The 27828-nt window shown below is 44.6% G+C and overlaps 1 long non-coding RNA gene across 5 annotated transcripts in view; it reads right to left on the bottom strand.

The window, feature by feature from the left end:
- LOC112545292 (uncharacterized) overlaps window positions 1–27030 on the bottom strand; it is a 60459-nt gene extending 33429 nt beyond the window's left edge. Inside the window, exons 1-3 of one of the 5 annotated variants that reach the window (XR_016350465.1) lie at window positions 25927–27030; window positions 19435–19553; window positions 1525–1635 (exon numbers count right to left, since the gene is read on the bottom strand). This is a non-coding gene — a long non-coding RNA (uncharacterized LOC112545292). Of the gene's footprint in view, window positions 1–1524; window positions 1636–19434; window positions 19554–19920; window positions 22857–25926 lie in introns of those variants that run through there. The other 4 variants (XR_012906407.2, XR_016350466.1, XR_012906408.2 and 1 more) reach the window with 4 other exon arrangements.
- Window positions 27031–27828: the final 798 nt, after the last annotated feature.

Raw genomic sequence — 27828 nt, 5'->3', positions numbered from 1 at the left:
AGTCCTGTGCTCATTATTCCATCTGCCTTTGCTCGTTTAGAAGTCTCTCTTTCAGGACAGAACTGCCCTGCTTTTCAAGAGGCAGCTCCTTTTATGCAGCTCGGTTTAGCGCATCTGCGCTCCCAGCTGTCACTATGGTAACTCAAATCCATGGGGAAGCTGAAATGTGTTGCTTAGCAACAGCCTCTTGACTGCAGCTGCTCCTTCATTCCATTGAAATGGCAGAGAACTGGGACTTGTTGGAATCTGAGTTCTCACCTGGGGGATGAAAAGTCAAGGATGAATCAAGCTAGACAAGTAGGAGCAGGGCAGGAATAAATGCAGATGCAAATGTATAGACATTTAAATACAGTATCATAAAATGTTTGGAATGAAGGACTGCACTTTTGGCTACCTCCTCAGCTTTCTCTGCATGCACATCAAGGTATTACTCTGAAAGAGATACCACATCACATATCTCTCTTATTCATTTGCCTTTGTTTTACTCTTACAGGTTAGCTGAAGATACAAATACTCCAGCCTGGATGTATTTAATCCATGTATTTACTCCCAGGCGTTTGCTCTGGCTCTGAGCATACTGATGCAGTGCTCTCTTTCAATACAGATTCACTTGTAATTGGGCTAATTTCAGAAGCATTTTAAATTAACTTGGAGCTGGTAGAAGGAGCAGATTTGACAGCTTGAGAGTGAAAACAGCTTATCCACACAACCAGTACAGTATTGGGGAGCTAGTGGAGAACACACGGAGCTAGTGCACACTTCCCCTGACTTTTACTGAAACTGGGTCTGGCTGTTTTAAACCCCCCCCCCCCAGCATAAGGGGGTTGCCCACTCTCTCCTTAATAGAACCTGAAAAATTCTCTAATTTCTGTAATTTATCTTTTTGTATTACGTTAGTACCTGCAGCCTACTTAGAATGGAGCCAGAGTAACAGACTGTTTCTACAGAACTTCCCTCTAAAGAGACAAAAAAACAAACAGATATGGATTAAAAGCTGTAGCCAATTGTTTGACTACAATTCAAAGTTTTTTTCAGAAATGTTTAAGAAATCAAATAACCAAACATAATTTCTAAAGAGTAGGAAATACAACCTAGATGGAGCTATGGTAAGATGGGTGCATTTAACTGGTTGGAAAACTGTTCCCAGAGAGTAGTTATCAATGATTCACAGTCATACTGGAACGCATAAGTAGGGTCCCAAGGGATCAATTCTGGGTCCAGTTCTGTTCAATATCTCCATAAATGTTTCGATAATGAGACAGAATACTGTGATAGGGTAACCCCACTCTTGGGTCCCGGTGCCCTGCCCAGTCCCTCCTTGGGTGATCTCAATCCTGCACTAGTAGTGCTTGGCAGGGTTCCAGCTCCGGTCTCTCAGCCACAAAGTCATCGGGGCCAGTGTCCCAAGGTCAGCCTGGGCTGCAAAAATAGGCCTTTCCAGCTCCCAACTGGTCTCTCAGGCTGACAGGAGAAGGAGGGGTAAAACCCCCGTTTTAGGGATCCTCTCCCCCTCCCCCCACTTACTTATCTCTGGCAATGTTGTTGCTATATCTTCCTAGGTCTGCTCTGGTCTCCTCTCACTCCACCTTCTCTCTCACTCTTCCCCTCTCTGCAAGGATCGTTATTCAAAATGATCTAGACAAATTGGAGAAATGGCCTGAGGTAAACAGGAGGAAGTTTAATAAGGACAAATGCAAAGTGCTCCACTTAGGAAGGAACAATCAGTTTCACACATACAGAATGGGAAGCGACTATCTAGGAAGGAGTACGGCAGAAAGGGATCTAGGGGTTATAGTGGACCACAAGCTAAATATGAGTCAACATTATGACGTTGTTGCAAAAAATGCAAACATGATTCCAGGATGCATTAACAGGTGTGTTGTGAGCAAGACACTAGAAGTCATTTTTCCGCTCTACTCTGCATTGATTAGGCCTCAGTTGGAGTATTGTGTCCAGTTCTGGGCACCACATTTCAAGAAAGATGTGGAAAAATTGGAGGTCTAGAGAAGAGCAACAAGAATGATTAAAGGTCTAGAGAACATGACCTATGAGGGAAGACTGAAAGAAATGGACTTAGTTTAGAAAAGAGAAGACAGAGGAGACATGATAGGAGTTTTCAAGTATCTAAAAAGGGTGTTGCAAGGAGGAGGAAGAAAAATTGTTCTCCTTGCTCTCTGAGGATAGAACAAGAAGCAATGGGCTTAAACTGCAGCAAGGGAGGTTTAGGTTGGACATTAGGAAAAACTTCCTGCCTGTCAGGGTGGTTAAACACTGGAATAAATTGCCTAGGAAGGTTCTGGAATCTCCATCTCTGGAGATATTTAAGAGTAGGTTAGATAAATGTCTATCAGGGATGGTCTAGAGGTTCTACATATTCGTGTCTCCTAGTTTGAAAGATGCCGACTGCAGAGTCCCTTACTCAGCTACTGAGTCTCATACATACATTCCTGAATATTATTCTGTTAAAATAGTATACAACAATACATCTGCTGTTGCCCCAGGAACAAATTTATTCATATACCTCATTGGAATATGGCTAAACTAACTATGCTTAATAATATCAGCTCAAATTAAGTTAGGCCAGATCTGGCTAATGTCTCCAAGGTCAACTGCGTACTCAATAATCCATATATGGTAGGCTGACGTGTAGTTGGCCAGACTGTTTTTTATAAACCTCCTTATCTTTTCTTTTTCCAAATAACTGGAGGTTTTATGACAGTGCACTGAGATATTCTGGCGTCTCCAGTCTTTTGGATGTACCATTAACAGCTTAAGTTGGTTAACATAATGAATTTCACTTTTTTTCTCCTCATAACCTAAATTTATACTCAGATGAGATCAGTTTTTTTCTAGGGATGTAACAGCGTAGCCAGCTCTCAAGCTCTTTTAAATGCAGAGCTGCAGAGGGAGTAGCTGCTGGGACGAAGTGAGAGCCAGGACTGAGCCAGTGTGCCTGCCTACCGGCTCTCAAGCTCCTTTAAACAAAGAGTCACTTATCAGTTAATTGTGTAACCGACAAAATTAGTCAGCTACACAATTACCGAATTACATGCTTCCTAACATCCCTAGTTTGTTCATGCGGAGTACTGAGATACTGGGGAGGCCATTTATGGCAACATAATTAATAGCAGCATCTACACTGACAGGGTGAGTCTAGACTGCAGAGTTTTTTTTTTTTTTAAAAACGGCTGTTTTTCCGAAAAAAATTCACTTACGTCCACACTGCTATTGCGTTCTTCCGAAAGAAAATTGAAAGAATGCAGGGGTTTTTCCGACATTGGTAAACCTCATTCTATGAGGAAGAATGCCTTTTCTGAAAGAGCTTTTTTGGGAAAAGACGTGTGTGGATGCGGAAGAGGGAGTTTTTTCGAAAGAAGAGGAAAGAGGAAAAAGCACAGGTGCCCTGGTGGTCCATAATAATCACAGCTTAAATGAGAGATAGCGTCCATTCAATGTGGACGCTATCTTTTGAAAAAGCAGATCACTTTGGTAGCGTGAATGCTCTCTTTCGGAAGAAGTTTTTTCGGAAGATCTCTTCTGTAAAAGCTTGTTCCGAAAGAAACTTACAGTCTGGATGTACACACACTTCGTCGCTAACTTTGCCACAAAAAGCTCTATGCTTTTTGGAAAAAATACCAGAGTGGATATTATGGTGTTTATGACCAACCATAATATTAACATAGAACAGAGTCCAAAATTGATTTTTGCTGGAGCAAAAAAGTAAAAACAAAATATTCACATACAAAACAAACTTACAATTGAAGATGAATGATGCTTATTGTACTTATAACTGTACAAGAAAATATATCAAGAGCTTAAAGTTAAGACAATGCATTTTACAAAACAGTTAAACAAAATAATTAAACATTTAATTAGGAGTGTTACCTTTTATTTAAAAATAAGAATAATGGATAAATCACTTATTTGCCCACTTTGTTGTATTAAGTTAGGATTATTTACTTTAAGAACACTACGATATAGGAAAAAGACGACCCACATAAGGAACAAAAACTTTGTCGTCTAAAAAGTTAAAAGTCTCTTTAGTTGTTGCACTGCTGCAGTGTTAATTATTAATCTTACTGAATGTTTCTAGCTGAAACAAAAAAATAGGACTATGTAGCACTTTAAAGACTAACAAGATGGTTTATTAGGTGATGAGCTTTCATGGGCCAGACCCACTTCCTCAGATCAAATTGTGGAAGAAAATTGGCACGACCATATGTACACCGAAGGATACAATCAAAAAAATGAACACATATGAAAAGGACAAATCAAATTTCAGAACAGAAGGGGGATGAGGGGGGAGGTAAATGTCTGTGAGCTAATGTTATTAGAGGTGATAATTGGGGAAGCTATCTTTGTAATGGGTAAGGTAATTAGGGTCCTTGTTAAGACCTAGGTGTAAAGTGTCAAATTTAAGCATGAATAACATTTCAGAGGATTCTCTTTCAAGTCTGGTGTGTGGAAGAAAACAAGCCTTCACTCTGTGTTGTGTTTAAGCAACAAGTAGCCAGAGGCAGTTTTATTACGAGCTGCCTCCACAGGCATTAAAAGGTCTTTGAAGCAGGATGCAGGTAATCAGGTTGTTGAGACAATGCCCTTTCTGGTTGAAATGGCAAGAAACTGTTTTTTCTTTGTGATTGTAGCGGGGTACACGTCCGTCACAGTGCCACCTACCGTCGGTTCTGGGAATTAGCTCGGCTGGCAGGTGGCGGGCTCCTTTTCAGACACTGCCCTCCGGCAGTGCCCACAACAGCCTCTACGCTTCCCCCCCCTTCCGGGGGGCTGGTTGGTTGTAGGTCGGTAGGCCTTTGGGAGGCGGTTCTTCCGCCCCAATGCAGTGGGCAGCTAGTCCACCCTACGGCCCTACTGTGCCTTAAAATAGTCCGAGTCTGTGAGTCTATTTCCAGCCTAGTTTCAGGTCGGGCTGAGAGGCAATAGTTCAGGGGCCCGGCCTTGCTTCAGGTCCGGGCCACTGGGGAAGAAGTTCTCTGTATACTCAAGTCTCTAACTTGCAGTTATGGGCAGGGCAACAGTTCTAGTCCTGGCCCTTTAAGGTCCATTCCGGATCCCGGACAGGCACCAAAACGCCGTATGGAAGCCTAGGCCCTCAATCAGGGCGGGGTGGCAAAGCACAGGGTGCGAGCCCGGGCCCTCGAGCAGGGCGGGGCGGCAAAGCACAATAAGCTGAGCCCAGGCCCTTGGTACAGGGCGGGGCAGCTAATCACAATGAGCTGAGCCCAGGCTCTTGGTACAGGGCGGGGCAGCTAATCAAAAATGGCAGCCAGCCCCTAGTGCAAGGCGTGGCCGCAAACAAACACAAACTGCCGGCCCAGCCCTAGCTGAGGGTGGGCCAACCAACTCAGTAAGCAAAGCCCAGCCCTAACTCAGGGCAGGGCAGCAAATGGCGGCCAGGCCCTAATGCAAGGCATGGCCGCAAACACACAGGTTTGTAGAAGCTCCTAGTTCAGGAGCTGGGCAGGTAGCGCACCTGCAGCAGTGGCGAGGGGGAGACTGCCACCCGGTTGGTGGCAGGGTGGCGTAGGGCCACCCAATCCACTGCGACCCGGCCCAGGGGCCCTGAATGCAGCAGTGCAGCTGCTACTGGCTCAGCAGGGACTCCAGCCCGCAACTTGCTGGCCTAGGGCTGCTCTCAGCCCGTGCTACCCCCTGGGCCACTCCTCGTCTCCCCCTTCGCAGGTACCTGTTTCTTCAGCAGGCTAGGGAGCCGAGGTCAGTGTCGTCCCAGCAGGGTCCGGGCGGCCTGATCCAGGCTTCAGTGGGTTGGAACCCTGCAACATCCAGCAGGTTCGCAAGGCCCCAGGTTCCCGGCTGGCATCGGGGTTTGAGCCGATCCACCGGCTCTGGCAAGCCCTCAGGGTCCCTGTCAGTCTGCAGATCCTCTAGCTTGGGCAGGACCTTAGGGTCTCCGGGTGTCCCCAGGCCTCGGGGCTTAAGCAGGACCTCCGTCTCAGGCAGGTCCTCAGGTTCACCAGGCACCAGCAGAGCCCCGGGTTCCTTTGAGACAGAGGGTAGCTCTGCTGGCTGGCTTGGCCAGGCCTCAGCAGCCCTGGCAGGGCAGTCTTCCGTGGCCGTGTGGAAAGCAGCTGTGGGTGGCCTCAGCCTCCAGGTCAGGGAGCTCAGGACAGGCCTCTGTCTCCCTCAGAGGCTGGGCCCCAACTGAGCTCTCAGCCAGGCTTTTTATAGTCCTAGCCCCGGCCCTTGCCTACTGCACCCAAAATGGCTTCCAGAAGGGTATTTTCTCCCTTCCGGTAGTGGGGGAGGTCTCCACCCCACTACAGTGATCCTGTCTAATATCTGTTTTGTGGGCATTGATTCTTTGGCGAAGTGTCTGAGACGTTTGTCCAATGTACATAGCAGATGGACATTGCCAGCACATGATGGCATAAATTATATTTCTGGATGAGCAGGAATATGTGTTCTTGATCTTACAACTCAATTGGTTAGGTCCAATAATGATATCAGCCGAGTGAATATATGGACAAAGCTGGTAACGGGGTTTGTTCCAGGGTTGGTGTTAGTGGGGTATGTCCTGTGGTTGTTGGTAAGAATCATCTTGAGGTTAGGTAGTTGTCTATAGGAGACTATGGGTCTGTCTCCCACAGCCTCTCGGAGGGTAGTATCCTGTTCCAGTATAGGTTGTAGTTTATTGAGAATGTGTTGGACGGGTTTAAGATGGGGGCTGTAAGTGATGACAAGCGGTGTTCTATTGTTGGTTTTCTTGGGTCTGTCTTGAAGTAGATGGTTTCTGGGTATTCGTCTGGCTCTTTCAATTTGTTTTTTATTTCCCCAGGTGGGTAGTTGAGGTTTATAAATGCTTTGTAGAGATCCTGAAGTTTCTGGTCTCTGTGAGTGGGATTAGAGCAGATGCAATTGTATCGAAGGGCTTAGCTATAGACGATGGATCGTATGGTGTGTTCTGGATGGGAGCTGGAGGCATGAAGGTAACTGTATGAGTCAGTGGGTTTTCTGAAGAGAGTAGTGTCTAATTTACCATTGGTGATTTGTATTGTGGTATCTAGGAAATGGATCTCTCGTGTAGAATGGTCCAGGCTGATATTGATGGTGGGGTGTAGGTTGTTAAAATCTCTGTGGAATGTCTTCAGTGTTTCTTGGCCATGGATCCAGATCATAAAGATGTCATCGATGTAGCGCAAGTAGAGAAGGGGTAAGAGGGGATGGGATCTGAGGAAATGTTGTTCTAAGTCAGCCATAAAGATGTTAGCGTATTGTGGGGCCATGCGTGTACCCATGGCTGTTCCGCTGATCTGGAGGTATAAGTTGTCCTCAAACTGGAAATAATTGTGGGTGAAAACAAAGTTACATAGGTCTGCTGTCAGATTGGCAGTGCTGTCCTCTGGGATAGTGTTTCTAATTGCTTGTATTCTGTCTTCATGTGGGATGTTGATGTATAGAGCTTCTACATCCATAGTAGCAAGGATGGTGTTATCAGGGAGGTTATCAATGTTTTGTAGTTTCCTTAGGAAGTCAGTAGTATCTTGTGTAGCTGAAACATAGTCCTGTATTTTGTTTCAGTTACACCAGACTAACACGGCTACATTTCTATCACTAGTAGTATCTTGGTGATAGCTGGGAGTGTGTTGGTTGGGTAGGGTTTGAGAAGAGAGTCTACATAGCTGGATAAACCAGTAGTGAGCGTGCAGATACCTGAGATGATGGGACGTCCGGGGTGTCCAGGTTTATGGATTTTGGGAAGCAGATAGAACAATCCTGGTCGGGGTTCAAAAGGTGTTTCTGTGTGGATTTGGTCTACACAGATTTCTAAATTGTTTACTCTAAGCATTTTAATTATTTTTGTTTTCTTTCCTGCTAGCTCTCTTTCTGTAACTATCATGTAAGGAGGAAGTAGTGTAGAATGGAGGAAAACATCAGTGAAGGGAAATTAATTGAGACTGTGAATGCATTTTAAAGAACAGGCAGCTGCAGTGAGTTTGAGTTTAACAATGTGAGCCAAGTGAGTACTACAAGAGAAAATGAAAATGAGAGGCTTTGGAAGAAGATAGGACAAAGGAAAAACTTGACCCTTATGTAAAAATATTAGGGAAGGAAGGTTATATTATTAGCTCAGAGGACAGCAGGGTTTAGTGAAAGAGGGAGGAAGGAGAGGATTAAGAACCAGGACCTCTGGTTTTTATTGCCGCTGTTGGAAGAGAATGGGGCTTTCTACCCATTTCCACAGAACCTGAATTTGTTCCTCAAGTGCCTGTTGCTCCTTTCTGCACCCAAATGGATGATGGGGTTCCCTCCCTTGCTAGAGTTAACTGCTTCTGGGCCACTCAACACATTTAATATTTTTAGCTTTATCTTTCCCAATCTGACATCTGTCCCTCTTGCGGGCTGTACCCTGTAAATCTCCTCGCCTTCCCTTCTTTTTTGTGAACTGCAAGCAGAAGTGCTATCTGCAGTTTCCTATATTCTCCACTGGCTTTTTTAAATTTCTTATTTGATTCTTTTAGTTCCTTGATTTGTTTCCTTGTTTAACTTTTACTTCACATAATGAAGCCCAGGGTTGTTTAGTGCTTTATGTCCTGCTCCCATATTTAGGTGCATATTTTCTTACAAAAGAAGTGAGAGAGTCTTTAATATTTTTTGGCCACCATTACTCTTAATTTGTGGGATTTGGTGTTAGCCTTTGCTGTATCTGGGCATTTTGCCCAGAAAATGTTTCACTGCAATATATTCTTAAAGTATGGCTCTATGCCCAGGAAAGCAGTTTGCTTTTATTACTTTTGGTTAACCAGTTATTTAAGGCATTTCACTAAAGCAGCACTTATAGATTTCCCCTGTGCCCAGGCTAGCCTGCTACATGTGTACTTAGGATCCATAACCTCTAAAGTCCAACCTCTATATTAGAGGTGGCCAAACAGACTGAGACCCTCCAAGTCTCCAATCTTCAGAAGATCGAGAGCCCTTAGCCCCACCAAAGGGCAGAAACTCCCCCTATACACACATCTAGTATAAACTTTAAAAACAACAAATAATCTGGTAGCACTTTATAGACTAACAAAACATGTAGATGGTACCATGAGCTTTCGTGGGCACAGCCCAATGAAGAAATGGGCTGTGCCCATGAAAGCTCATGGTACCATCTACATGTTTTGTTAGTCTACGAAGTGCTACCAGACCATCTGTTGTTTTTTAAGTTTATCCTGTACAGACTAACTCGGCTACCCCCTGAAGGTTTTGACACATCTAGGAGTCATATAATTGGGAGCTGGGCCTCCACAAGCTATACTTTGACTGTAAAAGAGCCACAGTTTGGCCACACCAGCTCTATATTTACTATCCATATTCCAGATGGCCAGTTTGAAACTGTGTCAAATTGGTTTGACTAATATGAGCAAATGGCTCAGGGGCACAGTGAGGGGACAGCGGAGGGGGGGGGGCGGCAGTTCCCCCCAGCGCCATGCTAGGGGGGCACCAATTTAGTCCCCCTTTGCTCCCCTGTCATCCCTTGGCTCGCCTTCTCCTCCTCCACCCACCACCCATGGCTGGAACCTCCTCCCCACATCTTCACCCCCAGCCTACCCCCTCCGTCTCTGTCAGCAGGTTAGTGTGTGCGGGGGATCGGTCCCAAACTGGAAGAAGTGGGGTAAGACACAGTGCAAGCTCCCCCTTCCCTTCCAGGGTTGGGCTCAGCCATGCGCCAGGTTCGGGGCCCCGCCACACGGTGAGGAGGAGGACACAAATTTTTGCTTTTGCCCCTAGGCGTAGAACACTCTTGCTATGCCTCTGAAATGGCTCCTGGCTGGCTCACCAATTGAGCAAAAAATTGTCTGTGCTCACCAGTTCATTCTTAAAATTGTTCAAGAGACCAAATAACCAAACATGTTTAAAAATAAAACATGGAAAAGAAACAGATACCTTCCTTCTAGAAAGCAACCGTTCAGTGTTCTCCACACACAAAAGAGCCTATGCTTAATACATGTGTTTACAAACAGACCCAAAAAGATGGGGAAAGGGATAGACATAAAAGCAGAGTCAGAGTGATAAGTCCTAGTTCCCCTATGGAGTCACCATTGGGAAAGTACAGTGACCATTGGGAAAGTAGGAGTGGCTCCAACTATGTCCCACCTGTGCCCTATCTTATCTTCTTCCCTCAAAATTGCAATACCTGCTGAGGCTGCTCTTTCTATTTGCTCCTGCCAACTAGAATTTCTCTAGCACTTAGGGATGACTTCTCTGTGGAATTTCTTCTGTCTCCAAGTCCATATGGCTATGGGGAAGTGGGATACCCTACATTAGGGCTACCCAACTTTGGAATCCCCATGGACCCAATGATACTCACAGCACATGCCGAGGGCCAGAACTTAAGTGTGGTTGCATATACATGCAAATATATGCAAATAGCTTCTTTCACACTGATAGGCATAAACTTCCAACACTCCTGTCACCTGAAGAAGTGGATTGTGCCAACAAAAGCTCATGATATCATCTACATGTTGTGTGTCTATAAGGTGCTAGAGTATTTGTTGTTTTAAGTTTTTCCTGTTACAGACTAGGCTACCCCTCTGAAGCTTTTGAACAAAGATTAAGGCAAGACTACACAACACAGTCCCCATTTAAGTCATAAAATGTCCATCTTTAAACAAAGGAAGACGGACAATCCAGGGAACTACAGACGAGTCAGCCTTACCTCAGTCCCCAGAAAAATCATGAAGGGGATCCTCAAGGAATCCATTCTGAATACTTAGAAGAGGGGAACGTGATCAGGAATAGTCAACATGGATTCAGCAAGGGCAAGTCATGCCTGACCAATCTGATTAGCTTCTATGATGAGGTAACTGGCTCTGTGGATATGGGGAAGTCAGTGGATGTGATATACCTTGACTTTAGCAAAGCTTTTGATACCGTCTCCCACAATATTCTTGCTAGCAAGTTAAGGAATTATGGATTGGATAAATGGACTGTAAGATAGATAGAAAGCTGGCTAGACTGTCGGGCCCAACGGGTAGTGATTAATGGCTTGATGTCAGGCTGGTGGTCAGTTTCCAGCAGAGTGTCCCAAGGATCAGTTCTAGGGCTGGGTTTGTTCAACATCTTTACTAATGACCTGGATGAAGGGATGGATTGCACCCTCAGCAAGTTTGCAGATGACACTAAGCAAGGGGGGAGAGGTAGATACACTGGAGGGCAGGCATAGGGTCCAGAGTGACGTAGAGAGGATTGGGCCAAAAGAAAACTGATGAGGTTCAACAAGGACAAGTGCAGAATCCTGCACTTGGGAGGGAAGAATCCCAAGTATTGTTATAAGCTGGAGACCGACTGGCTAAGTACCAGTTCTGCAGAAAAGGACCTGGGGATTACAGTGGATGAGAAGCTGGATATGAGTCAACAGTGTGCCCTTGTAGCCAAGAAGGTGAATGGAATATTAGGAGGAGCACTGCCAGCAGATCTAGAGAAGTGATTATTCCCCTTTATTCGGCTCTGGTGAGGCCAGATCTGGAGTATTGTGTCCAGTTCTGGGCCCCCCCACTATAGAAAGGATGTGGACGCATTGGAGAGGGTTCAGTGGAGGGTGACCAAAATGATTAGGGGGCTGGAGCACATGATCTATGAGGAGAGTCTGAGGGATTTGGGTTTGTTTAGTCTGCAGAAGAGAAGAGTGAGAGAGGGGATTTGATAGCAGCCTTCAACTTCCTGAAGGGAGGTTCCAAAGAGGATGGAGAGAGGCTGTTCTCAGTAGTGACGGATGGCAGAACAAGGAGCAATGGTCTCAAGTTGCAGTGGGGGAGGTCTAGGTTGGATATTAGGAAAAACTATTTCACTAGGAGGGTGGTGAAGTACTGGAATGTGTTCCCTAGCAAGGGGGTGGTATCTCCATCTCTAGAGGTTTTTAAGTCTTGGCTTGACTAAGTCCTGGCTGGGTTGATTTAGTTGGGATTAGTCCAGCTTTGGACAGGGGGCTGGGCTTGATGACTTCCTGAGGTTCTTCCAGCTCTATGATTCTAAGTCAGTTCTACTGATATTAATAAAAAAGTTCTACTGATATTAATAAAAAATATTAATAAATTAATATTTATCCAATTTCCACCCCCTATGACAGCACTTGTAATGAGCAATGACAATCCAAGAATTGAACTATTAAAATGCATGTCAACAAGAAACCATTATATTGACTACTTTTTTGTGTTGACTCCCACCCACGGGCTGCAAACAAATGGGCTGCAAGCTGCATGAGGCCCCTGGGCCACATGTTGAGTATCCCTTCCCTACATGAATCTTACTCTCCATGAAGGAGAGTGGGACATATCATTACATATTTCCAGGTGATTAAGACATCATGGCACTCTCATCATCGCTTTAGTGCCACTTCTAAATTGTTCAGAGAGCTTGTAGAATCATAGAATAATTCAAACCATTCCCTCTCCACAGAAGCCAAGTACCTTACTGAAGAGGAATGAGAAATTAGAATGCTGAAATTATCTTATTACAATTATCAAAATCAGAAGTATACCTATTAGAGTTAAAAAATCCCACGCAAAATAGACCAAGTACTTCAGAATTCTACAGGCTTTGAAAGCCAGTGCCATTTAACTAAGCCAGAAACTGGATGTACTCGTCAAATTTATATAACTCATAGTTATGAATAAGGAAGATAAGTATCGGGTTACTGACTAATCGAGTAGTCGATGCATTTTGCATCAACTATTCGATTAGTTGATAGGGTGCCTCTGCCTTTGAATAGTAATACAAGATACAACATGGCTCAGTAGCAAGGAAGAATGGAGTAAGAGCAATTTGCAGCAGAAACATTGTAGAATAAACTTAAAAAACAATAAATAGTCTGGTAGCACGTTAAAGACTAATAACATGTAGATGGTATCATGAGCTTTTGTGGGTACAGTGCATTAGAAGGGTTTAAGTTGTGGACTGTAGGTAATGACAAGTGGAATTCTGTTATTTTCTCTCTTGGGTTGTCTTGAAGTAGTTCATGTCTGGGTACTTTTTTGGCTCTGTCAATCTGTTTTTTCACTTCTCCAGGTGGGTATTTCAGATTTAGAAATGCTCTATATAGATCCTGTAGGTCAGTGGTCTCCAACCTTTTCACACCCAAGATCACTTTTTAAATGACAGAACAAGCCAAGATCTACTGCCCCACCCCTTCCTGGAAGCCCCACCCTCTCTATTCTCCTCCTCTCCATCACTTGCTATCCCCAACCCTTATACTGCTGCTTTCCCCCCCAATTCTTCTGTAGGAAGAGGTTTTTCCAACATTTGGCCTGTCTAGACTGGACCAAATGTAAAAAAAAAAAAAAAAAAAAAAAAAAAAAACCCTTCTTTTGGAAGCTCCCCTATTCCTTGTGGAAAGAGGAATATAGGGGTGACCGAAAGATCATGTTTTCTCTTCCACTAAAAGAAGCAGAAGAATAAACGCATCCTTGGATGCAGAAAAGTTTTTCTGGGGTATCTCCAGAATCCTGTAAAACTCCTGGGCTACATCTAGACTGGCATGATTTTCCACAAATGCTTTTAATGGAAAAGTTTTCCGTTAAAAGCATTTGCAGAAAAGAGCGTCTAGATTGGCATGGACGCTTTTCCGCAAAAGCACTTTGGATGTTTCTGGAATCAGAAATGAAGCTATCTTACAGTCAGCCAAAGCCCATGGCCTATTGTTGTCAATGAACCCGTGGTAAAGAGGAAGGTATACTTAAGTACTTATAAAAACAGTGACAACACATCCCAGATTAGATTTTTTTTTCCTCAGGAAGTAAGTAAAGAATGTGAGACTACAAATAATTCTAGGAAAACAGATTACAGAGCAGTGTAGATTGGTTGTAGTGGAAGGCATAGAATAAAGGATAAAATGGAGGAGGCTTGTGAATAGCGAAGTTAGTCTGAGATTTAGGAATGGGATAGGACAAGGACCAGACCAACTACCATGATGCCAATGAGCATTGGCAGACCATCCAACCATACTGTAGAAAGATTAAAAGAAGCCGGTAGCCAAACAAAGGCAAGGAAATTTTCATGACAAGTCAATGTGGTGGTGGTCAAATGTTGTATAGGGCAGGAAAAGTTTAAGCTATGGCAGAAAATAAAAATTACGTACAGTCATGAGGAATATAAGATAGTAAAAAAATGTCAAAAAAGCAGTTGCAGAAGCTAAACATCAGGCACTTAAAGCCTTACATTCAGGACTACTTTTAAAGGAAGGAAGAAAAAAGGAGCATACAAAGTAGCCAAGATTAGGCAAAGCAGCACAGAGGACTTGGAAGCTATGAAGTCGGTTAAAGATGGAAATAGAAGAGTACTGGTGGAAGACTTCAAAATTATGAGATATCAGCAGTTTTATAAGAAACTATTCATAGACTGATTTTGAAGAAAACAAAACAAAACAAAAAAAACAACCACCATCATGATCATCTTCAGTAATTTTCATGGTATAACTTGAATATCTGAATGTAGAAAAAATGGCAGTTGTGAATTACACCTCAAGAAGGCCAGAATATGATTTCTGAATATATTCTGCACCAAGAAAATGGAGTTAGCAGCAGATTTGGATGTCATAAGAACTTCCAGGATCAAGTGTAGCTGTTTTCTAAACTCAATGACAGCACAAACTCTAGGCCAAGTAAAGCAATCACAAACTAAGCCAAACTTTAAAAACTTGGATTTGGTGCAGTTTGATGTTCATGTTGAAATATGAATGGCCTGATAATAGCTCAACATCTCATTACTGTGTTGTCCTATTATTACTAATAAGAGTACGTAGTAATTATATCTGGAAAAATCATGATTACTGTGAAGTTTTACAATTATTTAGAAACAAATATTGAATACAAATAAGTGTCTGAAGCTGTCTGCATGGACACTAGATGTCAATGGAGAGGCATGTCTAAGCAAGCTGTACAAGTGCATTAGTTAGAAGTACATTGTTTCCTCCTTTTTCTAATGTGAATTTAATACTGCTAAAATAATGAGGAGTCCTGTGGCACCTTAGAGACTAACAGATTTATTAGGGCATAAGCTTTTGTGGGCAAAACACACTTCATCAGACGAATTGGAATGGAAGTAACAGAGGCAGGGGTATATATAAAGATGAAGTTGCTTGTGTTAATGAGGTTAAACAAGTCAGTGTACAAGTGCCTTATTCATAGTATCTGATGTGGAGATGTGAATATCCAGGGAGGGGAAATTGCCTTTGTAGAGTGTTAACCAGTTGAGATCCTTGTTCAATCAAAGTCAGTACTATCAATTTAGGATTGAAACCCTTTCTTTGGCATTGAAAATATATGCTTTTTTGTCATCTGTGCACAGCTATTCCTACACATTATGACCTATATGCAAAGGTTTAATTCTGTAAACCCTCTCTGTACACAATTCCAACTGACTTCAGTGGAACTTCTTTACTGGAAGAACCCTAAGAAGCTTCTTTCACGTGGAATCTATGGGTATGTCTACACTATACTAAAGAGCACAGCACCGCCAGGTCAGCAGGGCTATAAATTGCAGTATAAAGGTCTAAGCACGATTCAAAGTCAAAAGGTGGAGGGTCGCAGAACCACACTCCTGCCTGAGCATCCTGTGTCTGAGGCAGGTGTCCTGGGCTCTAACACTTGGTGCCACAGGTTTATTTGATTGCAGTGTAGACATAACCTGTGTTTTACCTCTGTTGAACAGATTATTAAAATCATGCCCAATGTAACTTATGATAATATAATATACCTATCTCACAGAATAGAAGGGACGGTCATTGAGTCCAGTCCCCTGCCCTCACAGCAAGACCAAGTACCATCCCTAACAAATTTGCCCCAGATCCCTAAATGGCCCGTCAAGGATTGATCTCACAACCCTGGGTTTAGCAGGCCAATGCTCAAACCACTGAGCTGAGCTATCCCTCCCCACTACATGACTTGGTTTCTGACAGATTGGATGGTATATTTTAGCACAGGCTCTCCTAAAAGGTTTTCACCTTTTTGGCTCTTTGAAGTTTTTCCTCTGTGATATTATTTGTAGGTCACATGAGGCCCTAACACAAACTCCAAGGCTATGTCTACACTGGTGCGATCTTGCACAAGAGCTATGCAAATGAGGCTAAGCGTGGAATATTGCCGAGCCTCGTTTGCATATCTAATGAGGCGCCATTTTGCAGAAGAGGCTCTTGTGCAAGAAAGAGCTATCTACACTGCCCCTTCTTGCACAAGAAAAACCCTCTTGTGCAATGCCGTTATTCCTAAAAATAATCAACATAACAGCATTGCGCAAGAGGGTTTTTCTTGCACAAGAAAGGGCAGCGTAGACAGCTCCTTCTTGTGCAAGAGCCTCTTCCGCAAAAATGGCGGCTCATTAGATATGCAAATGAGGCTTGGCGATATTCCATGCTTAGCCTCATTTGCATAGCTCTGGCGCAAGATCGCGCGCCAGTGTAGACATAGCCCAAGATTTTTATTTTTAGACCTGGGCAGCAGCCAGCAAAACCCTAACTGAATGTGGCACTTGTTACAAGTTAAAAATGTAACCATGTAACATTAAAAAATTGTAACGATTACAAGTGCTGTGGGCTCTGCAGTATAAAGTTATATGGCAGAGCCCTCAGTGCAGCCGGCTTGCTGGAAACAGAGCATGCAGCAGGTATGTGCCAAGAGCTGGCTAAACGCTGGGGAGCCAGCTTTACCACAGGCTCTGCAGTATAAGTTTATTCTGCAGAGCCCACAGCATGGAGGGACAGCCAGCTCCCTAGAAGCATAATGGAAACCAATAAGCTGATTCTTATTGGTTAACCATTTAAACTTTTACATCCTTAGTTACAAGACCACAGGTTTTGAGATTACGTTCTCTGTTCAAAGAATTGTAGATATAACCAATAGAGTCAGTGTTAGCTGTATGAACAATCGGTTGAATCTATGAAACCCTGGGATTCCTATTCAGTAGTATAGATTTCCCACCCAATTTGTCAACAGTTTGAGATTATCACTGAATGCAGAAGAATGTCTTGCCAACAATTATTCGAGACATCTTCATATAGAGCAGTGTTTCTCAACTTTTTTTTTATAAAGTAACCCCTTTTCAAAAAAAATAAATTATAAGTATCCCCTAAAAAAATGTACCCCCAGTTCCTACAGTTTTCAGAGACAATTTTTTTCTACCATTGCGACACATTTATTTAAACAATTTAATTGTAGCCAGGCGGGCAATGAAATTTTTGGGTGTAAAAAGTAGAAAAATAATAAAGCACTATAAAACTTAAAACAAAAATTCAGTTTTCTCCAAATTTCTGTTGTGTTGACGTACCCCCAGACTTCTCTCGAGTACTCCTAAGGGTACTCGTACCACTGGTTGAGAAACACTGATATAGAAAATTGGTTTAATTCAGCCTTGATGTAAGTGATGTACCTATTGATTTTCAATGACATTACACTGGTTATGCCCAATGGCGGAATTTTACCCTAGAATCTAATATAGGACATAACTGCATTGCAATTAAAAACCCACAGCTGGCCCATGCCAGCTGACTTGAACAAAGGGGCTTTTTAATTTTGGTATCATTGTTCAGATTCAAACTGGAGTCCGAGTCAGTTGATATGGGCCATTTCCAGATGTTTAACTGCAATGTAAATTCCCTTAATTGGAATGGTGAGTTACTGGTGATACAGAATTCTGTATCAATTTCATTTAGCTTTACAACAGATGTGCAAACTCATTGAGATAGTTTTAATAAAAGCTTGTTGGAAAGATTTTTTGAAATAATGTTATTTTCTGCCAAGTGCAAATTGATTCATTCAGTTAGGTGGCATCAAACCCTCAGTCACTATGACTTTCTTAGCACTCCTACTAAAAAGAAAACAAACAAAAGCAGTTTTATCCTGTATATCATATTGAAGAATCTTTGCATCCTGGTTGCTAAGTCCAGCTCATTCTCTTTTCTTGTTAAGATTATTCAATCTGCCAGAAAGAGTACAGAAGGTTTTGTCTTCAGTTTCTACAATGTTATTATAGGGCATAAACACATCTCCAGTCACGTAACAAAGAAGTAGGACTGGACAGACTGTAGACATGCAGTAAACTGAAAGCGTCTGCAGCCACAGCCAGAAAAAACCAGCAGGCATCTAGTCACAGGGAATTGGCACCAAGCAAGTCTTATTACTAGCTCACGGTCACAATGTTTTGAGCATTCTGACTCATTCTGTCAACATATTTTGCAAACTTATTGATCTAGCCTTTATGCTATTTATGTTACCTTAGATTATCTTAATTAGAATAACACTGTGAGAGGGAAATCACCCCCTCCCCCTGCAAATGTTACTATCTACTCAGTTTAAGTGATCTAGGCCCTGACTTGACTGGATGGCTCAGGGAGAAGGTCAGTATGCAAGGGCAGCATTTGGCTTTTGATAGACCACTCTCTCCCGATCTTTATTTTTGTAGCATACCACTGGCAAGTGCTCCTTTAAAGATAGCTTGCAAGAACTTTATTCACACAGTTACAAACCCAGCATCCCTTAAACAACCAGAAATTTTATTTTGTAATATCAATCAGTAGAACACCTAGTTTCCCTATTCACCTGATGTTACATTGGATTGCAGACGGTTAGCTGAAGTTAGAGCCACCAAGTTAAGCACAAGAGAAATTAGGTGTTTTGTATAACATTTGTGTTGCTGTGCTGAGATCAGTGCTGACACCACTATTAAATACAACAAATTATGGGAAGTAGCTATGTAAAGAAATTTATTTATTTCCCCTCTAAAGCAACAATCTGGAAGACTAATCTGATTATTTTTCCAAGTAAAATGTAATATGGATTACTTTGCCACTTTCCTTGCAACCCTGTTGCTCCTGCTAGAACCCTGAGCAATGCTGTTTTCGTATGCAACTCTTATTACTGTCTCTGTAAATCTGCATACAAAGCACAAGAGTTTGGTGAGGATAATAGGTAGGGGGAGATGTCAACATTTGGGGGGTGCAAAGTAGGAGTAACAGATATAACCAAAAGTTACCAGGCAGCAAGGGAGATCAGAAAAATATTACTCTAAAAATGGTTTTAGATGGGGTACTATGGACAACAGCATCATTATCTACACAACTCTGCCTTATTTCATCCTGTGCTGAATAAAACAGGGATCCTGTGGGAAAAAAGAAGAATGTAATTATGCAATTAGAATGGGGGCAGAAATTAGTTGCAGACAGGCATTTTCTAACTTCTGAGTTCTTGACTTTTCACCCTCAGCATTCTTTTGATAAAGGGATTTTTCTAATAAAAAAATACTGTACAGCTAGAGACATGGCATAGATTACCATCCGCTATAAATATGCACAGAATGAACAATATTACACATGAAGTTCACTTAAAAGGGACAAGTCTCTTGCACAAACTTGTTATCAGTTCTCATACCCACAAAAAATATGAACATACTAAATGAACACTGGGATAAAATAGTTTTGAAACGTACTTTATATGTCCTTGGAAGCTCCTCTGCGTTCATTGACCTTCAGACAGAAACTAAACAGAGCCCCAGTGTTTATATGTTAGTCTCCTTTACAGCACATCTTCCTCCCTCGAGTTTAGTTGCTGTGTATGGACATATAAACATCAGGAGACTAATACAACAAAGCTCCTTAGAGCCTTACTAGTATTTACTGGTAACACTTTTTATATAAGTAACCAGAGCTATACACACATGGACAAATGAGAAAATTATCAACAAATATTCAAAACTGGTGCAAGGGATAGCCAGGTAGCTGGCTGCTACACAAGAGACTTGGAAATACAAGTAACTTTACTCCCTGGCTGCTGCAGACTCCCCTTTTTCCTCTGTCCTTACTTGCTAAGGTTTCTTTTTAAAAGTGCATACTGCCTTTACTGAGACCTGCTTATACTAACACTCCTAGCACCCACAGGCCAAAAGAGATAAGAACTTGTCAGAAGCCTCATTTACCTCTGCAGGATACGGCAGTGAAGTTGAGTCTTTTCTTATCAATCAAAGCCATTTTCCTTGAAGTATTACATTATGAGTAGAGGCACAGACAGACACTGGGCTGGCACAATATGTTCTGGTAACAAACCACAGATAAGGTGGTGGAGCTGGGATGAGATGTGGCAACCACGATAAACTATCTTCCAATAAAAGTACATTGCTGCTAGTAGGTGTGTCTGCCATAGAGTGTAGGGAAACAGTTTAATTCTGTGTCTTCAGAGAGATTTGCTATATTGCATTTAAAGGTGCGCTCTCATATTTTTATTTCATTTATATTGATATAAAAACAAGCTTACCCCAAATCAAATTATGAAAGCAGCACTACAATGAACATCTTGTAACAGACTCTCAAAGGGCTGTATTAGTCTGTATCTGCAGAAACAATGAGTTCTGTGGCACCTTAGAGATTAACAGATTTATTAGGGTATAAGCTTTCATGGGTAAAACTCACTTAATCAAATCTGTTAGTCTCTAGGGCTACGTCTACACTGCAAGGTTTTTGCGCAAGAAGTCTTTTGCAGAAAAGTTCTTGTGCAAAATCTCCTTGCACAAAAACACGTCCACACCTCAAGGCACATTGCAAAAGTGATGTGCTTTTGCGCAAGAGAGCATCCACACTGTATAGATGCTCTTGCGCAAGAATGCTCTGATGGCCATTCTGTGAATGGCCATCAGAGCACCTGTGCTTTTTCCCATAGGTGTTTCTTGTACACAGGAGCGATCCGAGGCCGGCTGCGGCAGCTGGTGCCCCAGGTGGAAAGTGCGATTGGCGCCCCCGCTTACACGGCCGTCAATGGCCATGACGTAATCATGGGGCGCCCTGACACCCCGTGATGTCATCATTGGGTGCCCGGGCCGGCGGCGCCCTAGGCAACTGCCTAGTTTGCCTAGGCTCACGGGCCGCCCCTGCTTGTGAAAGAAACCCCTCTGGAGTGGCCACACTTGCCTTTTTGAGCAATAGCTGTAGTGCAAAAGGGAGTTATGCCTCGTAGAAGCAGGCTTATCTACACCGGCGGCAGCCCTCTGTTCTGCCATTTTACTGCTGATTTACTTGTGCAAAAGTGCATTCGAGGTGTGGATGCTCCAGAGGTTTTTGCGCAAAAACGATCATTTTTGCGCAAAAACCTTGCAGTGTAGACATAGTTTAGGGGTATGTATACGCAAGAGGGCTGAAAGTGAATTAAGCTACGCAACTTCACCTATGTCAATTGCGTAGCTTAAATCAAAATAGCTTAACTTGGCTTTAGGCACTGTCAACAGAGCAGGAAGCCAAAGGAAGAACACTTCTCCTTCGACTTCCCTTACTCCTTGTAAAATGAGGGTTACTGGAGTCGGAGTAAGAAGTCCTCCAGCTCAACACTATTTCAAAATTCAGCCACAACCCCAGAATACCTGGATGTTTCTGGTAAAAATATGACAAACTAGAGGATTTACCGGGCATTGCTTTGGTCATTTAGGTGAATATTTTTGTTTTTCTTCATTTAAATCATTGCTCTGGGGTGGGGCTGGGAATAAGGGACTTAATATTCAGACTGCCCTGGGGAGAGAGGACAACACCAGCCTGCTCTCACTGCAAGAGCGTGGGGCCAGGTAAGACATGCCTGGCCATGGCTGGTGCAGCTGTAGCAGGCACAGCTGGAGGAGGGGTACATGTCCCCGAGCTGGGGGCAGACAGACAGACACACAAAGCTCTCAAATATACAGTAGATAGCTGTCCCTTTCTTCACTCCTGCCCCTTGCTGGCTCAATGGGATTATAGCTGTCCCAGACCCCATCTCTGGCTCCGTGCTGCCCACTCTCATGATCATTACATAGTATAACTGTCCGGCTACCAGAGCCATTTCCATTTCCATGTTATGAGAAACAATCACATTCCAGACACATCCCATTGACACAAGAACGGCTATACTGGGTCAGACCAAAAGTCTATCTAGCCTAGTATCTTGTCTGCCAACAGTGGCCAATGACAGGTGCCCCAGAGGGAGGGAACACAGCAGGTAATCCTCATGTGATCCCTCTCCTGTCATCCATTTCCAGACAAAGAGAGGCTAGGCACACCATTCCTACTTATCCTGGCTAATAGCTATTGATGGACCTAACCTCCATCAATCTATCTAGCTCTTTTTTGAACCCTGTTAAAAGTCCTAATCTTCACCACATCCTCTGGCAAGGATTTCTACTAGTTGACTGTGCGCTTAGTGAAGAAAAACTTCCTTTTATTTATTTTAAACCTGCTGCCCATTCATTTCATTTAGTGACCCCTAGTTCTTATATTATGGGAATAAGTAAAATCACTTTTCCTTATTACCTTTTTCTACACCAGTCATGATTTTATAGACCTCTATCATACCCTCCCCCTCAGTCTCCTCTTTTCTAAGCCAAAAAGTCCAAGACTTTTTAATCTCTCCATATGGGACCTGTTCCAAACCCCTAAACATTTGTGTTGCCCTTTTCTGAACCTTTTCCAATAACAAGATATCTTTTTTGAGATGAGGCAACCACATCTGTACACAGTATTCAAGATGTGGGCGTACCATGATTTTATATAGAGGCAATGAGATGTTTGTGTCTTATTCTCTATCCCTTTTTTAATGATGCCTAACATGCTGTTTGCTTTTTTGACTGCCGCTGCACACTGAGTGGGTGTTTTCAGAGAACTATCCACAATGAATCCTCTCTCTATCCACAAGATCTCTCTCTTGAGTAGTTGTAGCTAAATTAGTCCCCATCATATTGTATGTATAGCTGGTATTATTTTTTCCCCAAAGCGCATTACTTTGCATTTATCAACATTAAATTTCATTTGCCATGTTGTTGCCCAATCACTTAAGGGGTGTCTAGACTACATGCCTCTGCTGACAGAGGCATGTAAATTAGACTACTTGACATAGTCAATGAAGTGGGGATTTAAATACCCCCCACTTCATTAAAATAAAAATGGCCACTGTGCTGTGCCAGCTCAGCTGATCGTCGGCACAGCACAGCAGTCAAGACGCGGATAGGCTGACAGGGAACGCTTTTGTCGACTGTTCCTGTAAACCTCATTTCACGAGGCATAAGGAAGCGGTCGACAAAGGCGTTCCCTGTTGACCGATCTGTGTCTTGACTGCCGTGCTGTGCCGACGATCAGCTGAGCCAGCACAGTGCGGCGGCCATTTTTATTTTAATGAAGCGGGGGATATTTAAATCCCCGCTTCATTGACTATGTCAAGTAGTTTAATTTACATGCCTCTGTCGGCAGAGATATGTAGTCTAGATACACCCTTAGTTTGGTGAGGTCTTTTTGAAGCTCTTCACAGTCTGCTTTGGTCTTAACTATCTTGAGCAGTTTGTTATCATCTGCAAATTTTGCCCCCTCACTGTTTACCCCTTTCTCTAGATAATTTATAAATAAGTTGAATAGGTTTGGTCCCAGGACAGACCCTTGGAGGACCCCACTAGTTACATCTCTCCACTTGGAAATCTTACCATTTATTCCTACCCTTTGTTTCCTGTCTTTTAACCAGTTATCCATCCATGAAAGGACCTTCCCCCTTACTCCATGATAACTTACTTGACTTAAGAGCCCTTGGTGAGGGACCTTGTCAAAGGCTTTCTGGAAATCTAAGTCTACTATATCCACTGGATCCCCCTTGTCCACATGTTTGTTGACCCCCTCAGAGAACTTTAGCAGATCAGAAAGGCATGATTTCCTGTTACAGAAATCATGTTGACTTTCCCTCAACAAATTATTAATCTATGTGTCTGACAATTTTATTCTTTACTATAGTTCCAACTAATTTGTGTGGTACTGACGTTAGACTTACCAGTCTGTAATTGCCAGGACTCCTCTAGAGCCCTTTTTACATATTAACTTTACATTAGCTATCTTCCAGTCATTAGGTACAGAAGCTGATTTAAAGGATAGGTTACAAACCACAGTTAATAGTTCTGCAATTTCACATTTGAGTTCTTTCAGAACTCTTGGGTGCATGTCATCTAGTCTCAGTAACTTGTTACTGTTACATTTATCAATTCGTTCCAAAACCTCCTCTAATGACACCTCAATCCAGGACAATTCCTCAGATTTGTCATCTAAAAACAATGTCTCACAACCAAATCCTTTCTTTGCTTTAAGTTATAATAAGAGGAAGCTGCATACTAAATTTCGTGGTCCTAGCTCTTACCGTTTAGGAGGAGTTCTTGAACAAATGGATGGATGGACAAACTCTCTCATACATACATGCATGAATGTATATAGTAGATGAAATAAACTATACATCATCAGGGTAAATGCCAAAAGGACATAGTCTTCTTGCAGAATGAGCATCACCATCTCAATCTCTAGCTCAGGGCTAAGCAAGATGAGGCCTGGGGACCAGATCTGGCCCGTGGACCATATCTAACTGATTTTTATTTATATACTACTTCTTGTGACACCAAATTTCCAGGTGGTGGCTCAGGCAGCTGGATCCAGAGCTGCAAGTCTTTTTATAGCTGCAGGAACCCCAGGCAGCTGCCAGGCAATGTGGTAGCAGTGGGGCCAAGAGCCACGAGCCCCTTAAAGGGCTATTTAAAGGGCTCGCAGCCCCTTTGCCTGGGAGCCGCCTAGGTTGCTGCTGCTATTTCAAGGACTCCCCATCATGGCACTACCCTGGCAGGGCTGGAGCCTCAAGCCCTTTAAATAGTGGCAGCAATGCAGGTACCTGCTGGGTAGCGTGGTAGTGTTGGGGTTGGGAGATGCGAGCCTTTTGTTCTGTTTTTACTTCAAAGCCTGCAGCCCCAGACAACTGCTAGTCCCCAGTCCCCACCCTCTCAATCGGTCTCTGTCCCATTTGGGGAGGGGAGAACGGGGTGAGCTAGCCTGTGACTAGTACCAAAATTAAGTAAGTGGCTCCCCTGTGAAAATTATTGCCCACCCCTGCTCTAGTTAGATCCTTAAAACAGTCTGTCTAATGTTTAATCTTATTGTGCCACTAAAGCTTTTGATCCTCACCTTGACACTGATCAGATAGTAGCACTGCCTGGCAAACACACTGTTACAGTTCAGTATAATTGCACCTATAGTTCCTGTCAGTAGTCCAGCAAGGTCATACTTCTCAGGCTGCCAACTCCCCAGCCACTGCCTTACTTGGATGGAGACCTGATCTTATTCCCTCCTGACCAGTGTATTTCCAAGGTGCACAGTTCTCTGCTTTCACAGTCTTATTCCCAACAGAGGCAGACTAACCAAACACAGAAGCTTACATTCCCTTCAGGCTGATAACGGGTCAATTATCTGCAGTTATGTTAGCACACAGTTATTTCTATGCAAACCTATTTTATTCTTAAGGTTAAAGCACTACAGAGAAAGCATTAAAATCAGTAAAACACACTACATGCATGCTAATAAGCCTAGTAGAGATCTCACTAACACAGAGGTGTGCAAAAATATTTGATGGGGGGGGCACTCCAAGAATTTGGAAGGTGGTCGAGGGCTGCACTCTTCCATTATATTAATGGAGAAAGTGTGGGTTCTGGGATGGAGTTTGCAGCAGAAAGGAGCTTGGGGTAAGGGATTGGGGTGCAGGAAGGCTTGGGGTCTGGGAGAGAATTTGGGTGAAGGAGGCGGTTGTGACCTGGGACACTGGACTGGGGTGCAAGGGTTGAGTTGTGACCTAGAGCAGGAAACTGGGGTGCAGGGCTTTGGGATGTGACTGAGGACAGGAAGGGATTGTGACCTAGGAGAGAGGATTGGGGTACAGGAAGGAGTGCAGGGATTTGGGTTGTGACCTAGGATAAGGGATTGGGGTGCAGAAGGGAGTCTGAGTTGTGACCTAGGGCATGAGGGAACTGTGATCTGGAGCAGGGGATCTGGAGTGCCAGATGTGGTAGGGGATATTGGTGCATGAAGGGGACAGAGGGTTCAGGTATGTAGAATATGGGGGCCAAGGGTTGGGGAAAAGAGGGTCTAAGGTGCCAGAGACAGGCTTTGGCCTGGAGACTTACCTGGGTGACTCCCAGCCAGCAGCCCAGCACATTTCTGAAGTACCCTCCTTGCCTGCCCTACCCCTGCACATGCTGCAGGGCCATGTACGTGTGTGAATAAAACAAGCCGGAGAGGCCTGGGCATGGTGCTTTATGGCTGCCTGTTATTCAGACACTCAGCTCCCATTGGCTGGTTTCTGGCCAGAAACCGGCCAATGGGATTGAGCTGAGGGCAGGGTCAGCACATCAAGCCTTTCCACCACCACTGGGCTCAGTTTTGAAAGAGAAACAGCCCAGTAGCCATTTTCTGAGTGGCCTGGGGGGGGCAAGGCCAGCAAGGAGCCTGCCTGTGGCTCCTAGCTGCATCCACAGGCCGTATTTTGCCCAGGCCTGCCCTAACATGAGCTCTGGCTGGAGCACTTCTTCCAAACCCCACCCAAAGGCTGTGTCTACACTGGCTCGATCTTGTGCAAAAGCGGCCGCTCTTGCGCAAAAACTTGCTGCCTGGCTACACTGGCCGTGTGTTCTTGCGCAAGTAAACTGATGTTTTAATGTATGAACTCAGGGCTTCTTGCGCAAGAACTCTGATGCTCCCGCTCAGGAATAAGCCCTTTTGCGCTCATAATGTTTAGTCCACCCTTTTTACAGTTCATGAATCTTGGATCTGGAGTTTCCAGGAACAGGTAATTTAGGATGACCACATGTCATCCTGTTTTGTCTGGGGTAGGAATATTAAATTTAGATTGGGATTTCTATCAACAATTCAGTTAGTCTATAAGGGCACCTCCACCTTTGAAATGTACAAGAGCCCTGGTGCTCTTGTACATTTCAAAAGGAAACCCCCACAGGGAGAATGCGGAGATGAGGGCAGCGGGGCAGTTCCCTGCTGGCCTTGCTCACCCTGTGGGGCTTCTGCTATTGGAATATACAAGAGCCCCGCTGGGGTTATTGTACATTTCAAAATTAGAATCACAGCAAGTGATGTGAGCGGAGACTGCTTCAGTCCCCGCTTGCACCATTTCCCCCTGCGCCTATACCTCCCCTCCCCCTGCAGAGACAATGCTGGGGGAAACTGGCTTTTAAAAGAGAAAAGGTCTCAGCCTCTCTCCTGATGCAAAAAAGAGGGTGTAAGGGAGGGATCAGGCTTGGGCCCCTCTCCCGAGGCAGCGGGGGGGGGGGGGGAGGAGGGAGCCCGAGGCAGCCGGGGGGGGGGGGGAGGAGGGAGCCCGAGGCAGCCGGGGGGGGGGGGGGAGGGAGCCCGAGGCAGCCGGGGGGGGGGAGGAGGAGGGAGCCCGAGGCAGCCGGGGGGGGGGGAGGAGGAGGGAGCCCGAGGCAGCCGGGGGGGGGGGAGGAGGAGGGAGCCCGAGGCAGCCGGGGGGGGGGAGGAGGGAGCCCGAGGCAGCGGGGGGGGGGAGGAGGGAGCCCGAGGCAGCCGGGGGGGGGGGGAGGAGGGAGCCCGAGGCAGCCGGGGGGGGGAGGAGGGAGTCCGAGGCAGCGGGGGGGGGAAGGAGAGAGCCCGAGGCAGCGGGGGGGGGGGAAGGAGGGAGCCCGAGGCAGCCGGGGGGGGGGAGGAGGGAGCCCGAGGCAGCCAAGGGGGGGGGAGGAGGGAGCCCGAGGCAGCGGGGGGGGGGGGAGGAGGGAGCCCGAGGCAGCCGGGGGGGGGGGAGCCCGAGGCAGCCGGGGGGGGGGGAGGAGGGAGCCCGAGGCAGCCGGGCGGTCAGGCCCAGGCCGTGAGGAGAACAGGGCTGTGAAGAGGGTAGCGGCTGAGGCGAGGGGCTCGCCGGCTCTGAGGTGGCCGGGGGGGGGGGGGGGCGCTCCCGAGCTAACCACAGAACCTCAACATCTCTCACACATCAACTTCCCGCGTTCCAAGCCTGCGCATGCGTAATGCTGATTTCCCCCCCCCCCCATTGAACACGCAGA

This window comes from Pelodiscus sinensis, chromosome 11, assembly GCF_052426305.1.
Source record: "Pelodiscus sinensis isolate ZL-2025 chromosome 11, ASM5242630v1, whole genome shotgun sequence".
In the NCBI taxonomy this organism is placed as follows: domain Eukaryota; kingdom Metazoa; phylum Chordata; order Testudines; family Trionychidae; genus Pelodiscus; species Pelodiscus sinensis.
This window is presented reverse-complemented; position numbering and strand designations above follow the sequence as displayed.